General features: G+C 45.5%; 1 non-coding gene across 1 annotated transcript; it reads right to left on the bottom strand.

Moving 5' to 3' along the window:
* Positions 1-272: 272 nt before the first annotated feature.
* On the bottom strand, positions 273-426 carry LOC138581490 (5.8S ribosomal RNA). Its single transcript, XR_011304579.1, has one exon. It is a non-coding gene; the product is annotated as a 5.8S ribosomal RNA (ribosomal RNA).
* Between the last annotated feature and the right edge of the window lie 14,086 nt (positions 427-14,512).

Genomic DNA, 14,512 nt, shown 5'->3' with positions numbered 1-14,512 from the left:
CTTTTGCAATCAGCATTGCTTTTTCAAGTAGTTTCAGGCTGCTGTGTGGGTAGCCCAATGGTGGGTTTTGGCAGTGGTCTCCTGTATTACCACTGACATAGGCAAAAGTGGATCGGCGGCTTATTTTTCAGGTTTTTCCTGCGCAATTCTGGGTGATTTTAGCGTGTATAATGCCAGCGGCCATTCTGATGTTCCTGATGCAAGCAGCGCACAGGAATGTTGCAGGGCCTGGACTAGTGGGTTGAAACATCCCACAAGCCCCCCCTCTTAAGTGACCCTCAGACAGGCGTACCCCCGGGAGGAACCCGGGGCCGCAAGGTATATTCGAAGTGTCGATGATCAATGTGTCCTGCAATTCACACTAATTCTCGCAGCTAGCTGCGTTCTTCATCGATGCGCAAGCCGAGTGATCTGCCGCCAAGAGTCACGCCAAGCCCCCCCTCTTGCGATTTGGCGTTGTTGTCCATCAATGGAATTCACAAGACTGGGATGTCAGTTTCATCTCTTCTGATTCCACAACTGGCAAAGTTCATCATCTTTTCCTCCCTCAGGGGTGGATTGATCGGTTCTCCTCGCCAGTCCTGATGTGAGTATTGAGCGATACTCCGGCCCCTCGGACCTTTCCTCCCGGTCCCGGGTAGTCCTCCTTGGTCAGTCTCCATGGTCTCCAATCCTAGGATGACAAAGCAAAACATATTTGTAGACCTTTCCCCACCACTATTAATGTAGTGGGGAGGACACATACATTTTAATAAAGCAGGACACATGTTTATATTGTAAATCATGAACTATCTATGGAGTATTTTAGAGTTGGAATTTTAAGGAGCTGGAGTGGCCCCCTCTGGGTTTCCAGAAGACTCCTCCAGTTGCTGCAGAGTGTGCCTAGGATGGCAGCACTTTAATTGGTTAGTATGGACCCACTTATCTTCCCCCTCTGCCAAACTGCCTTTGGGGATGCAAAGTAGGCGACTGGTGAGATGTTGTCTACAATTTCAAAAGGACCCCTCCAGGTAGGTAAAAATTTCCGCTGTTTGGCCTGGTTCCTTTGGAAATTGTATAAGTAGACCCGGTCTCCTAGATTGTATTCCTTTCTGGTAGTCTTTAAGTCGTAGTGGGTCTTCATGCTGTCGGTAGATCTTTCTAGATTTCGCTGAGCATAAGCAAAAGCATGTTGAAGGTGTTTTCTTAGTTTTTCAACATACTCATGAGTTGTTGAGGCATTTATCAATGTCTGCTCTTGGGTTCTATAGAGCAAATGCTGGGGAAGCACCATCCTGCGTCCAATCATCAGCTCAAACAGTGACATTTTCGTTGCAGATGAAGGGGTAGATCTGATGGCCATTAGGACAAGAGGTAATCGAATATCCCAACTCGGCCCAGAATCTGCCACAAACTTTTTTAATATGCGCTCAATTGTTTTGTTGTATCTCTCTACTGCACCACTAGAGGCTAGCCGGTAAGCAATGTGTAGCTTCCTTTTGACCACAAGTATCTCCCACATCTTTGTCATTACTTTGCTGGTGAAATGGCTACCTCGGTCTGACTCGATCCTTTGGGGTAGTCCAAAACGCGAAAAGATGTGGTTGATCATCAGGACAGCTGATGTTTCTGCCTTGCAGTTTGGGGCCGGGAGACATTCCACCCATTTAGTAAACTAGAATGTAACGGTCAACATGTACTTGTTTCTCCTAGAGGAGCGAATCGCTGGCCTGATGAAATCGACTTGCAAATCTGACCATGGCAGTGTCATCCCCCTCTTCTGGAGAGGTGCACGGTGTGTGAGGGATGAATACTGAAATTGTGCACACACAAGATACCCCTTCAAGTATTGGTCGAGGTCCTGCCCCATGTGTGGCCAGTATGCAACCTCTCTTAAGATTTCAAGTGTTGTATGAAACCCCCTATGACCGGCTGTGGCAACATCAGGCTTCGGAATGAGGTAGGGACCATCCACTGATCATGGACAGCTAGGGATCTCCTTACCAACAAACCGTCTTGGATTCGGAACATTTTTGGACATTTCATCAACACTCTGAGGTCCTCTTTCCCAATGTAATGGGTATCCGTCAGGGGACAGTTCTCAGGGTCCTCAATGTGTTGATAAAACTTAACAATTATTGGATCCCCTTTTTTGAGCCGTAATCAAATCAGCATCTGGGGTCTCCTTACTCCATTGTGCAGTTGAGAGTTCATTGTGAGCATTTGTCTGGGACCTAGTGATAGCAGTGACCTGGATTTCCCCCACAGGGACTCAATCTCAATTAGATCCCCTTGGATGGCCCCGGTTTTGGCCAGCTGATCAGCTAAGTCATTTCCAGTTTTGTCTGGTCCCTCTACTTTGGAATGACCCTTGGTCTTTTCCCAGTGGATGGTCATCCCATTCGAGGTGACCAGATCATCAATATTTTGAATTAATTTCCCATGTTTCAAGGGTTTATTATTAGCACATAGCAGGCCTTTGGTTTTCCAATTAATCAGGTGCTCCACAAACCCTTTCCGTACATAATCTGAATCAGTGATTGTGACCAGTTCGTGGAGTTGATGTTGGACAGCAGTGAGGATGGCTTGATGCACAGCCATCAACTCTGCCACTTGACTAATTCGGAGACCAATCTTGTACCCTGGGGTCTCATTCACCCATGCATTCCCTACGCCGGCCACAGGTTTGTTTTCCCCATTGTTGTCAACATGATATGAGCATCCATCCACAAAGACAGTGGGTATTCCCTCACACTTGTCTTCCTCAAAGACTTTGTGTGGGGAATTGAGGTATGTCTCCATGTTGTCCTTGATTTTTAGACTTACGTCCTTGAGACAGTTTTCTCTGGCACAATCATGCAAGTCAGCCAGACCTTGCGCGAGGGGACTCTTCTTGTTTTGGCCATATCTGACCTCCACAGGAAAGCCTTGCATTGACAGAATCCAGGAAGTAATTCGGGAATTACTCACATTTCCGGTTTGGATTCTGTCACTTTGGAGATATTGCAGAGGCTGGTGTGGAGTCTCCACTACGAAGTGTTCCCTCAGGATAAAAGGATGGTAATTCTTCAATGCCCACACCGTTGCCAGGAGTGCCTTCTCACAATCGTTGAATTTTTCCTTCACAGAGGATAAAGTTTTACTCGCATAGGAGATTACTTTATTGACCTTGTCATGCTTTTGGTATAATACTGAAGTCAAGCATGTATTAGAGAACCCGGTCTCCACGAAGAACTCCATGTTTTGACAGGGTAAGTTAGGCAAGGCGCTTGTGAGAGGCTTCTTTTGAGTTGTCTTACTGCCTCGGCTTGTTCTGGACCCCACTCCTACTTGACCCCCCCTTCAAAAGATGAATCAGGGGTCTTGTGATCTCTGCGTAGTCCTCAATGAACTTTCTAATGTAATTAGTCAGTCCAAGGAGGCTCCTTAGTTCCCGCAGAGTTGTGGGGTCTTTCCATTTCTGGAGTGCTTCCACTTTCTTTTCCTGGGGACAGAGACCCTGAGGAGTAATCTCATGCCCCAAGAAATTGACATGGGTTCTACACCACTGTGCCTTTTGAAAGGAAAGTTTGGCTCTGGCAGCCCTCAACTGTGTCAGAACATAACGGATCTCCGCTATTTGTTCCTCCACAGTTGAGCTTTTGATAAGGACATCATCTACATAAACCAGGTTACCCCTCTCATCCAGGTCGGGCAAGTCCTTATGTAGGAAAATGTTGAATTTATTGCCGGAGTTGATGTATCCAAAGGGAGTCCGGGTCCATGTGTACTGCTGCCCCCCAAAGGTAAAGGCCAGCTTGTATTGATCCTCCCTACTGACAGGTACAGTCCAGTATCCATTGGTCAGGTCTATTGCAGTGAATACCTGTGACCCCTGGATCTGGGCCAGCCCTTGTTCAATGTAGGGAAGAGGCCATCGGGAAGTATGGACCCGTTTGTTGAGCTCCCTAAGGTCAGCACAGAGTCTCAACTGGTCGTTTGGCTTCAATATTCCCAGCACCGGATTATTGAAGGTGCTGTGGACTGGACGGATTATCCCACGGGACTCAAGGTTCTTAATTATTTCAGTAAGGGACTCCATTGATGCGAGAGGCAAGCGATATTACTTCACAAACACTGGAGTCATGCCAGGGTCCGTGGGAATTGTTGTGTGGATGTCGGTGCGACCACAGTCATATGAGTCCACCGCAAAGAGATCTTGAAAATCCAAGAAAACTTGTTTCAACTTTTGCCTCTGCTCCAGAGTCTCACAGGCATCAGCTAGGTTGACTCTCTCTTCAACCATCTGTGTGAAGCCTGGAAAGACTTCAGGTTTTGCTATTTCATCGGCCTCTTCCAGCTGGGTGGAGAAGTTCCTGGTCAAAGTTCTGATTTAGACTGGGGGCTTCAGGTGGGAAAGGCAGCCCTCATGGACCTGGAAAATCATCTCATCCCACCTGAAGTCACAGGTCACATCTTCCTTACCATAAAGGCAGGAAGTGTACACCAGGAAGTTCCCCCCATGCCGGGTAAAGATCCTGTCTGGTGTTGTGTTGTCATCACTGTCACTGTTAAAACAGTCCTTTGGGATTGGTCCTAACAGTTAATTGACTAAATCAATGGAAACATGTCGGTCATCAACCGGCATTCCAATAATGGTGCCTTCGGCTAGAGTGATACTCTTTATGTCACTATTGTGGTATTGGGTTTACCCCCAACCCTTGCTGTTGGAGAGAAGCATTTAGATGAATATATGCATCACGGTTTTTCAATTTTTGTCCTCTTTTAACTTTCACTTCCAGGGAGATTTGCCGGGTCCTTTCTGGGATGGTGACTTCCTCTCCAATCTGAATTTCATCTGCATAAGGCAGCAGTTGAGCTGACCTAAATGCTTTCTCTGGGTCATCAAAGCCCATGGGATTATCTACTAATCGGGACCAAGCTTTGAAGTTTATTAGGTCCAAACTAATGTCAAAGCGATTGAGAATATCACTGCCTAATAACAGGCGGCAGTGACTTCACGCACAACCCAACAATTATGGACTATGCTCTTGTTGCCTATGGAGATTTTGAGCATACATCTGCTTGGCAGGAGATGTTTGGAATTAGGTGTTTCCAGATCCATTTCCCATTTGCCTATGAGTCTAAAAGTGGGAATGGCTGGATCTTTTGGGAGTTGGTGGAACATGGCTTTGCTGATGAAGCTCTTCCCATTGTTCACACACACTCGGGCAAGAACGGAGTCCTTCCCTTCTTTTAACTGAACAGGGATGAACAACTCCTCTCCAAATTGCTGAATATCAACCAAGCTTTGAGCTGATTTCTCATCTTTCTGGACTATAGGAGTGGGAATGTCTAATTGTGTATTGGTAAAGAATTTCAGAGTGTTTCCTTCCCGTGTGGAATGCCACCTTAAACTGGAAGGAAGGTTGATTTTCAGAAATAGAGAGGACCCCCTATCACCAGTTTGTTGTCCTACTGCTATTACTATCCGTCTGGAATTTGGTTGTTCTGGAAGTGAAATTCTACTTGGTCAGATTTTTGTTCAACCATGTGGCAGGTGCCATTTAAACTGACATGGTTGACACTCTGTTTTAACTTTATTTTTTGGCTAGTCTGAGTCCAGAGGACCTTGTTTACGCAATCTATTAGGGGTGACAACCTTCGCAGGAGGTCATTCCCTAGTAAACAAGGGGTGCCCTCTGGAGTCACAACTATGACCGGGTGCTTCACCTTGTGTCACCCAATTTTAATGTCCAAATCCGCAGTCCCCTCGACGGGAATTTCCTTCCCGTCAAAGTTCTGAAGTTGTCCAGGAAGAAGGGTGAGAGGCGTTTGGTATTTCTCCCCCCCTTCCTGAATTCAGTTCTTCAAAGGCCTTTTTGGACAGAAGGGTAGCTTGGGATCCAGTGTCCAGCATTGCCAAAATTGTACCCTGCCCATGTATTTGTACCGGGGCATAGTATCTTCCCTCCTTCTCTCAAGGGGGCACAGATAATGCAAATTTCTGGACAACTGGTGGGTTAAATTTCTAGTTTTGGACATTGAAAGAGAAGAGATTTGGGCAGAATTCTGTGGGGAGTTCCCCAGGTTCTGGTTCTGGGCTGCCCCCCCTTTTTGCAGGCAGTCACAAGGATGGGTTTGAACCAGGGGATTTTTATGCTGTTGGTTCTGGGATTGGATGATGGGCGGCGCTAGCTCAGTCCCCACATCTACCCAGTCTGGATTTGAATCCTTTGGAACCCATTTTTCTTTGGGAGGAGTTCACCCATTTCTGAAGGAGAAGATCCTTTTCCCAGGATCCTCTGAGGATCCCTCTCCTTCAAATTGGAAGACTCATACCTCCTCCTCAAAAGGGGTCTGTTTGGGTTCTTTGTTTCTCCTACCCCCCTCTGCTCCTTGGGTGGCAGACTTTCAGGGGCAGGAGATTTTGGTTCCGGTTCCTGGGTTTCCAGGGGCATTCTACAAGTGGGGAAGGAAGCTTCCTCCAAGGCTTTATACCCCCCTTCCCCTTGTGCCTCCTCCCTGGGAAGCGGTGGTTGTCGGGGTGCTACCCCCGTCATTGTTCTGGAGCACCAGGTCTGGAGTTTAAGGCATTCTGTGCCGGCATGCTCATCTGAGGGTTCTGCTGAGCCCTCAGCATGTGATCCAGATCCTGTGCCATGTTTTGGACCTTGCGCTCTAGCTGTGATATCCGCTCAGGCTGATACAGGGTTCTCATTTCTCCCCTGGGCTGATCCCGGGAAGGGTATCTATCCCTTCTCTGAAAATACCCCGGGTTTCGAAGATTTGGGTACCCCTCCACCCTTGGCCTCCCCTCTCCCGGATTAGGTTGTCTGGGCTCAGGAAATTGGGGAAAGAAGGATGGATGATTTTGGGGCTGGAAGTTTTGTGGATACCTGGGGAAAAAGTTCTACCCAGGATTTGGGGAATTTCTGCCCTCCTGGGGAAAGTGAGGAGGGAAGTTCCCTGGGTTAGGTGCTGCTTGGTTGGATCCCCCCCCTTGGGCTGGAGGAGTCCACACATAACCCAGGATGGGTTGGTTCTCCTTGTAGCAGGGATTTATGTAGTCAGGTGAGTGAGGGATCCCATTTGTGGGACTACCTCCTTGGCTCCCTGTCTGTGACTGGGCTTGGGATTATTCTGCTGTGCAGGCGGGTTTTTAGGCCCCTCCATCTCCAAATCCAAAATGGGGGCAACCTTCACCTCTGCCACCTTAGCAGCAGCAGGGGTGTTGGTTGGTTTGGGGCTTTTAGCATTATTTTTGTTTTCTATGGGCTTTGCACCTCATAGATTTGGGTGGCCTGTTCAATGACCCAGTCTAGTGATCTTTTCTCATGAAAATCTCTCAGTAGCTGGGTCATGATGTACTTTGGTAGAGCATGGAAAAAAGTATTGACAAATCCTTTGCTGTCTGTGCGCACCCATCTGGTAGTCTGCGCAAAGGAACGCTTTAATTCTTGCACAAATTCTTGTGAGGCCTGATCCTCCCCACATTGCAAGTTGTAGGCTGATTTGCGAGCCTCTTGGGGATTTCTGTGTACAGAAAAATGCCTCAAGATGGCCGCCATATATGTGGACCATCTGGAATGATTTTGGTCCTCCAGCCCTGCAAAGAAGCTGGAGTATTCTGGGGAGAAGGTTCATTTCACATACTAAACGCAGCTACTGCTGTCTTTCAAATGGAAAGTTTCCATCATCTGCTCAAAGAGCTCGAAGTGCTCCCAAACAGAATATTCGGCATTCTTATGATAAGGCACGATGACGCTCCTTATTGCCTTGATTTGTTTTAAGTGGTCCTTAAGCAAGGCCCTTTTTGCCTTATTGTCCTTCTTGGTTCGGGTTACCCTGGTCCATTCCTCCTCTGACTCAGAGGCACTGCTGTCAGAGGTGCCCGTCTGGTCTTCTAGGTTCTCCTGAATTCTGTGAACCTGGGAATGGCTGGCAGAATGTGGGGATCTAGTCTCCTGTGTCCTGGGGTGCTCAGAGGAGTCTTCTGATTCCTCCTTGCTCCCAGGATTTGATGGGTATCCCACACTGTCCTTGCTGGGCAGAGGTTTTTATGATGCCCTTAGTGGGCCTACCCTCATGGGGTTCCCCACTAAATCTTACAGTGCTTGGATACCCATACCCAGATGCCCGCCCATTCATTCCTGGGAGGTACTGGTCTATGAGCCCCATTCTTCTGACTGGATAGTAATCTGCCATCCCCGTGGCCCTGGGCTCATGTGCGCCAGTGGAAATGGGGGTGGCAGAGTCCAGGGACTGGGAGAGATAAAGGCCTTTGGTACGAGGGTTCCTGAGGTTCTGCTCAGGTGTTTTCCTTTCCCAGCGAACCTCATCTGTATCAGCCCCTGCTCCTTTTTGCCATGCAAGAACCTGAGCTTTCTGTTCCTCAATCAAGGCCTTACTAGTCTCTAGCAGTCTCTTTTGCATGGATACCTGCCTGTGGAGCTTGTCATTATTTGCACAGAGAGCCTAATTTTCTCTCTGTGCTTCCTGGGTGGTTTTTGAGTACTGGGCCAGTCTTTGCTGCATGAGGGTTACCTCCTGAGTCCTGTCCATACTGGCCTGGTCCTTCCTTGCTAGAGCATCTTCCACCCTCCTGGTGTGCTCTAACAATCTTTCATGCTCTTTTCGGAGGTCACCCAGTCCCTGGATGGCCAGGTGATTTTCTTCCAGCTTCCCTTTTAAGTGACAGACTTCCTGGCCTAAGGTGTCCCTTTCCTGAGCAAGAGCCTGCCTCTGTGCCGCCGGGTCGTCCCTCTGTCTTTGAAGCGCACCAGCTTTCTGACGCTCTTCATCAAACTCTGCCTGGGTGTCCAGGGCTTTCAGAATTAATTTGTTTCTCTCTGCCTTCTCTCTATCTAGGTGGCTTTGCAGGGTGACTACCTACTCTGTGCATGCCCTGTCGAAATCCAGTTGTTGCTCCAGCTTTTTCTGGCTCTGCAGTAGAGAGTCCACACTTTCTTGGTACTCCTTCTGCAAGGCCAGAATTCTGGTATCCTGTTCTGCCTTTTCATGTTACAGGATACCCATATCCTCTTTTATTTTAACTATATGCTGCCTGCTTTCATTTTCTGACTCCTGGCTCCTCTGCAGCTTTTGCTCAGAAGAGTCCAGATCAGATTGGGCCTTTTGTAATGCCATCAGGTGCCTACTTGCCAGATCTTGGCCTTCAGCATATTTATTCTGTATGGCTCCCATAGATAAATATAGATATGCCGCTATCTTGGCAATCTTATTTTGCTCATCCTTGGCCTTAGGGGCCATATATATTTCACCCAGGGCCACATGTAAGGGACCCTGGTCTTTCCAGTTATCCAACCCTGTTGCAGTGATCTTTTGTGTGATTGCCTGCAACCACACATTCTGATCCTGCTCAGTCCATTCACCTCTGACAAATAACTTAGGTAAAAGGTGTTCTCTAGCCATCTTGATGTCTACCAATGTCACCATTTTGGAAATATTATGTGGTTTCAACCCAGCACTCCACCTAAGTCAATGCCTAATATGGGATTCCCAATTGAAACCCTTATTTATATATTTTTATGTCAAAAGTTCTTTTATTTCTGGAGGATGTACCCTTATATAATGCCCCTCTCTTTGAATCCCCCCGGTCTCAGTGAACCAAGAAAGAGGTTTGTTTTGCAAAGTTAAAAGATTTATTTGAAGAGTTGCATAATATATATATCAAACATTTATGAATATGAACAAAATCTGAATATCACACTTATGAATATTTATATAATGATCCGCAATGGGTAATATGACAATATCAACAACCTCTTTAATCAATTAGGAGTAGGAATAGGAAGAATAATGTAGCAGAGAATAACTTTCTATGGGTTCAAGGAAATGCAAGAATAGGAAAGAATGCAACACAGAAATAAAACTTGATATGAATTCAATCAAAGACAATGTGATCACTCTTTCCCCCTGATACTACTCACTCCCCCCAATATGCAATATGAAGAGATGGAATAGGGGCACACAGGTTCCAGGAATAACAATCAACAATTGCAAGTTCAATCCTGATTCCCTCCAGCAAGCTTAGAGAGAACAGGAATGCTTTTAAAACAGGTCAAATGCTTTTAAATGTGGTTTGAAATGAATGGGAAAAATGCTACAAATGGCTTTAATTCGCTAGATAGGATTCAGAACTAGTGAGCCACTTTGCAGAGGTTCAGGTAGACACTAGCAATGATGTGTGAATGATTGGCAGATGGAAAACGAAATTCAGAAGTTGAAAGCAAGAAATAGCTGTTTTTACATGTGGTGAAATTGAGCCAAATGCGAAATAGCGGCTAGCTTTTCAGCACACGAGAAATGCAATTACAGCAAAAGTATAAGGAATTGGAGTGTGGTTTGTTTGAAAGCTGAGGATGTTAGCTTCAAAATTACATTTAAAGTCTTCCTAGCATATACGGTTCAGAAGGTTTTAGTGAAGGTCGATTTTTCTCAAAAAGGGTCAAGACTTTACAAATGGGATTGCGCTTTTGAAGATTTACCAACAAGGATGGGCTTATACTAAGGGACTATGAAAATGCAAGATACCCAACAGCCAGTAACCAGAGCAGTGGTGCCTCCGCTCCAAATTTTGTCCGCCAGGACACTTGACTTTCTTCAGAAAAATATCAGCGCACAGATGATTATCACTACAATTATCACAGAATTATATGGATGAGAGAAGGATTCAGTATAGACAAAAGAGATTCTATAATGCAGTCTGGATTTGTTGGAATGGGTTGGATAGGATTACTTAATACTAAGAGGTTGGTTATGGACAGTTCTACGCTAAATACTCACAACTATGGTTTGGAATGGGCCCATCAGAGATCTGGTCAAAGGTTTGGCTGGAATTTGCTAGCCACCGGACAGGTCTCAGGCGCTTGGTTCTGCTCTCAGCAACGCACTCTGGTCTGCACGGCCTCTTGGACTGGAATTGATGGGTTGGGTTCTGGGTTACAGCTCTGCTGGACTGATCTGGATCTCAGGGTTCTTGCAAGGGTTCTTAGCCAGAAGCAGCCAAAACAGCACAGGCAGGCTGTTGAACTGGTTAGGCCACGTGGAAGTGTAGGGGTTAAAATCAGGTGGCAATATTTTAATGGCCCGCTGAGAAGGGTTCAGCTTTTTGGGTTGGTCCTCTGCTTCAGGGTTCTGGAGTCTGGATCTAGGTCTTGATAGTTCTGGATCTGGATTCTCCTTCAGAGCAGTTCGCCGGTAGATCAGTGATGGGTGAATGTGTGTGTCTGTCTGTCCTCAACAGTCCCTATTTATATATTTTCCAAGGGGGTGGGGAGGCTGATTATACTATGCCCAACCCTCTAAGAATCTGATAGGTCAGAGAATTCCCTCTCCCCTGATTTGAGACAGGAACAGTGTGTCATGATGTGTCATCATGTGTCAGAGTGACACTGTCATTTGCAATCCAGGGAGAGACCCCCCTTTGTTTTTTACCCAGAAAATCTATTTTTCCTAAGAAACATATTTCCAATATCCCCAACTTGTTCATAATACATATGTACATTACAGATTAACTGAGGTACGTTTCTGTCAAAGCCACATCTTCATACGAGTTTGGTTCACAAATGACAGTTTTTCACACTTTTGGGCGGTTACTCAGTGTCAGTTCTGTACCAACTTTTTCTTTTTTATATACATGCACATACCATCTGGACATATCCCTGTAAATTTTCATATTCCTAACATAATCACAATAGCTAGAATATGAACATTTTCGTGGTTCAGTCTCTGAATATCGCACAGATTCCAGATTAGTTTTAAACTGTGGGCAAACTTTTCATTTTAACAACCTATAAACTACATATTTTCATCAATTCAGTACAATTTGCTCTAAGTCTTTTTCTCAAACATATTTTCTGTGCTTTCTGAATCCACAAACGGTTTGTCTCCGCCTCCAAGGTCTTGGCTGGGCCAGAGAGTCAGATGGGCTTGTCTTCCTGGGCAGTTCGTTTCAGTTCACACCCGAATTAGCATTTTCTTTCAGTTCAAGGAGCCCATTGTCTCTTCCCCAGAGCAGCAGATCAAGTCTCCTCCTCTTCTCATTAGCATCCAAATGAGATATCCTCTCCTTTTGGTGGGAAGGAAAAGGGTGGTGTGTTCTCAGTGGGGGAAAACATCTGAGAAGTTTTAGCTGAATCAGGGTACCTTACAGTAAATTGTGACATAGCTTCTTTTGAAAATTAAAGTTACAATTTTAAAATAAGCAAACATATCTTCAATTGCAGTCTTATTCAGCATGAAAATCAATAGGGGCACCCTATATTGCAATTGATGCAAGTCCCCTCTTTCTCCACACTTAGATTTTGAGACACACGTTTAACATGACAGATTTAGAGATTGCCAGCTTCGGACACAGGCGAGTGCGGTATTGCGCCTATTTTCAACATATTTTCCCAAGCAAGCATCTTTAAATGTGGATTTTCTTCTGATAAATGTACTTCTGCTGACATTATATTTATGTGGATTCTTGAAGTAGAGTGAGTTTAACACCCAACAAGGAGGTTGGCTCTTTTGTGTGGTTTGTGAACCATGATTTTTGCAAATTTGACAACCAAGAAAAATGGATTTCCAAACAGCTCTGTGTTTCTTTTGCAATCAGTATTTCTTTTTCAAGTAGTTTCAGGCTGCTCTGTGGGTAGCCCAGTGGTGGGTTTTGGCAGTGGTCTCCTGTGCTACCACTGACATAGGCAAAAGTGGATTGGCGGCCTATTTTTCAGGTTTTTCCTGCGCACTTCTGGGTGATTTTAGGGTGCATAATGCTTTCCAGCAGCCATTCTGATGTTCCTGAAGCAAGCAGTGCACAGGAATGTTGCAGGGCCTGGACTAGTGGGTTGAAACATCCCACAGGTAGGTACCACCCACTGGTCACATCCAGATAGGGATCCCCGTACCAACAAACTTCCTTGGATTTTGTACATTTTGGAAAATTTCATCAAGCTCTGGAGATTCTATTTTCCGATATAACCAGATTCTGTCAGAGTAAAAGTCAAGTGGTCTTCAATACGTTGATAATAATTTCCCAATAATCGGGTCCTCTTTTTGTGCAGTAATCAAATCTGCATCTGGGATTTCTTTACTCCACTGGGCAGTTGAGAGTTCATTGTTGGCATTGGTTTGCGACCTGGTGACTTGTATTTCACCCAACAGGGATCGTTTCTATGAAATCCCCGTGAAGGGCTCCGGTTTTAGATCAGCTAGGACATTTCCAGTCTTATATGGTTCCTCTATTTTGGAGTGACCTCTGATCTTTTTCCAATCGATGGTCATCTCATTAGAGGTTACCAGATAATCAATTGCATGGATTAATTTCCCATGGTTTAGCTTTTTTTTGTTCACACACAACATGCCTAATTTTTTCTAGTTAATCAGGTTTTCCACGAACCGATTCCTGACATAATCAGAGTCAGTGATTATGAACAGTTCTTTGAGTTGGCAGTGTGCTGCAGTGAGGATGGCTTGGTATACCACCAGCAACTCTGCAACCTGGCTACTTCTGGGACCTATTTTGTAATCAGCAGAAAGCTCTGGGGTATCATTCCCTCAGGCATTCCCAATGCCAGCCACTAGTTCCTTTTCCCTGTTAATTGTCAACATGATAAGAGCACCCATCCACATAAACTGTGAGTATCCCCTGACACATGTCTTCTTCATATACTTTGTGCAGGGAAGTATGGCACACCTCCATATTGTCGTTGGTCCTTAGACTTTTGTCCTCAAGACAACAGTTTTCTTGAGCACAGTCATGCAAGTCAGTCAATCTTTGAGCGCGAGGACTTTCTTCCTTTGGTCGACGTCCTGGCCCATGTGTGGCTAGTATGCAACCTTGCGCAACATTACTAATGTCATATGAAACCCCCTATGACTGGCAGAGGCTACATCATGGGCATGACTCAATATCAGACTTCGGAATGAGGTAGGCACCACCCACTGGTCACATCCAGATAGGGATCTCCGTACCAACAAATTGCCTTGGATTTGGAACATTTTGAAAACTTCATCAACATCCAGACATTCTCTTTCCCATTATAATCAGATTCTGTCAGAGTAAAAGTCAAGGGGTCTTCAATACGTTGATAACAATTTCCCAATAATCGGGTCCTCTTTTTGTGCAGTAATCAAATCTGCATCTGGGGTTTCTTTATTCCACTGGGCAGTTGAGAGTTCATTGTTGGCATTGGTTTGGGACCTGGTGACTTGTATTTCATCCAACAGGGATCGGTTTCTATGAAATCTCTGTGAAGGGCTCCGGTTTTAGCCAGCTGATCAGCCAGTTAATTTCCCGTCTTATATGGTTCCTCTATTTGGAGTGACCTCTGATCTTTTTCCAATCGATGGTCATCTCATTAGAGGTTACCAGATAATCAATTTCTTGGATTAATTTCCCATGTTTTAGCGTTTTTTTGTTTGCACACAGCATGCCTCATTTTTTCTAGTTAATCAGGTGTTCCACAAACCGATTCCTGACATAATCAGAGTCAGTGATTATGACCAGTTCTTTGAGTCGGTGGTGTGCTGCAGTGAGGATGGC

The sequence above is a fragment of the Ambystoma mexicanum genome, chromosome 3p (genome assembly GCF_040938575.1).
Source record: "Ambystoma mexicanum isolate Mex_15411 chromosome 3p, UKY_AmexF1_1, whole genome shotgun sequence".
NCBI lineage: Eukaryota > Metazoa > Chordata > Amphibia > Caudata > Ambystomatidae > Ambystoma > Ambystoma mexicanum.
Note: the sequence above shows the minus strand (reverse complement) of the source record. Positions and strands in the feature narration are given on the sequence as shown.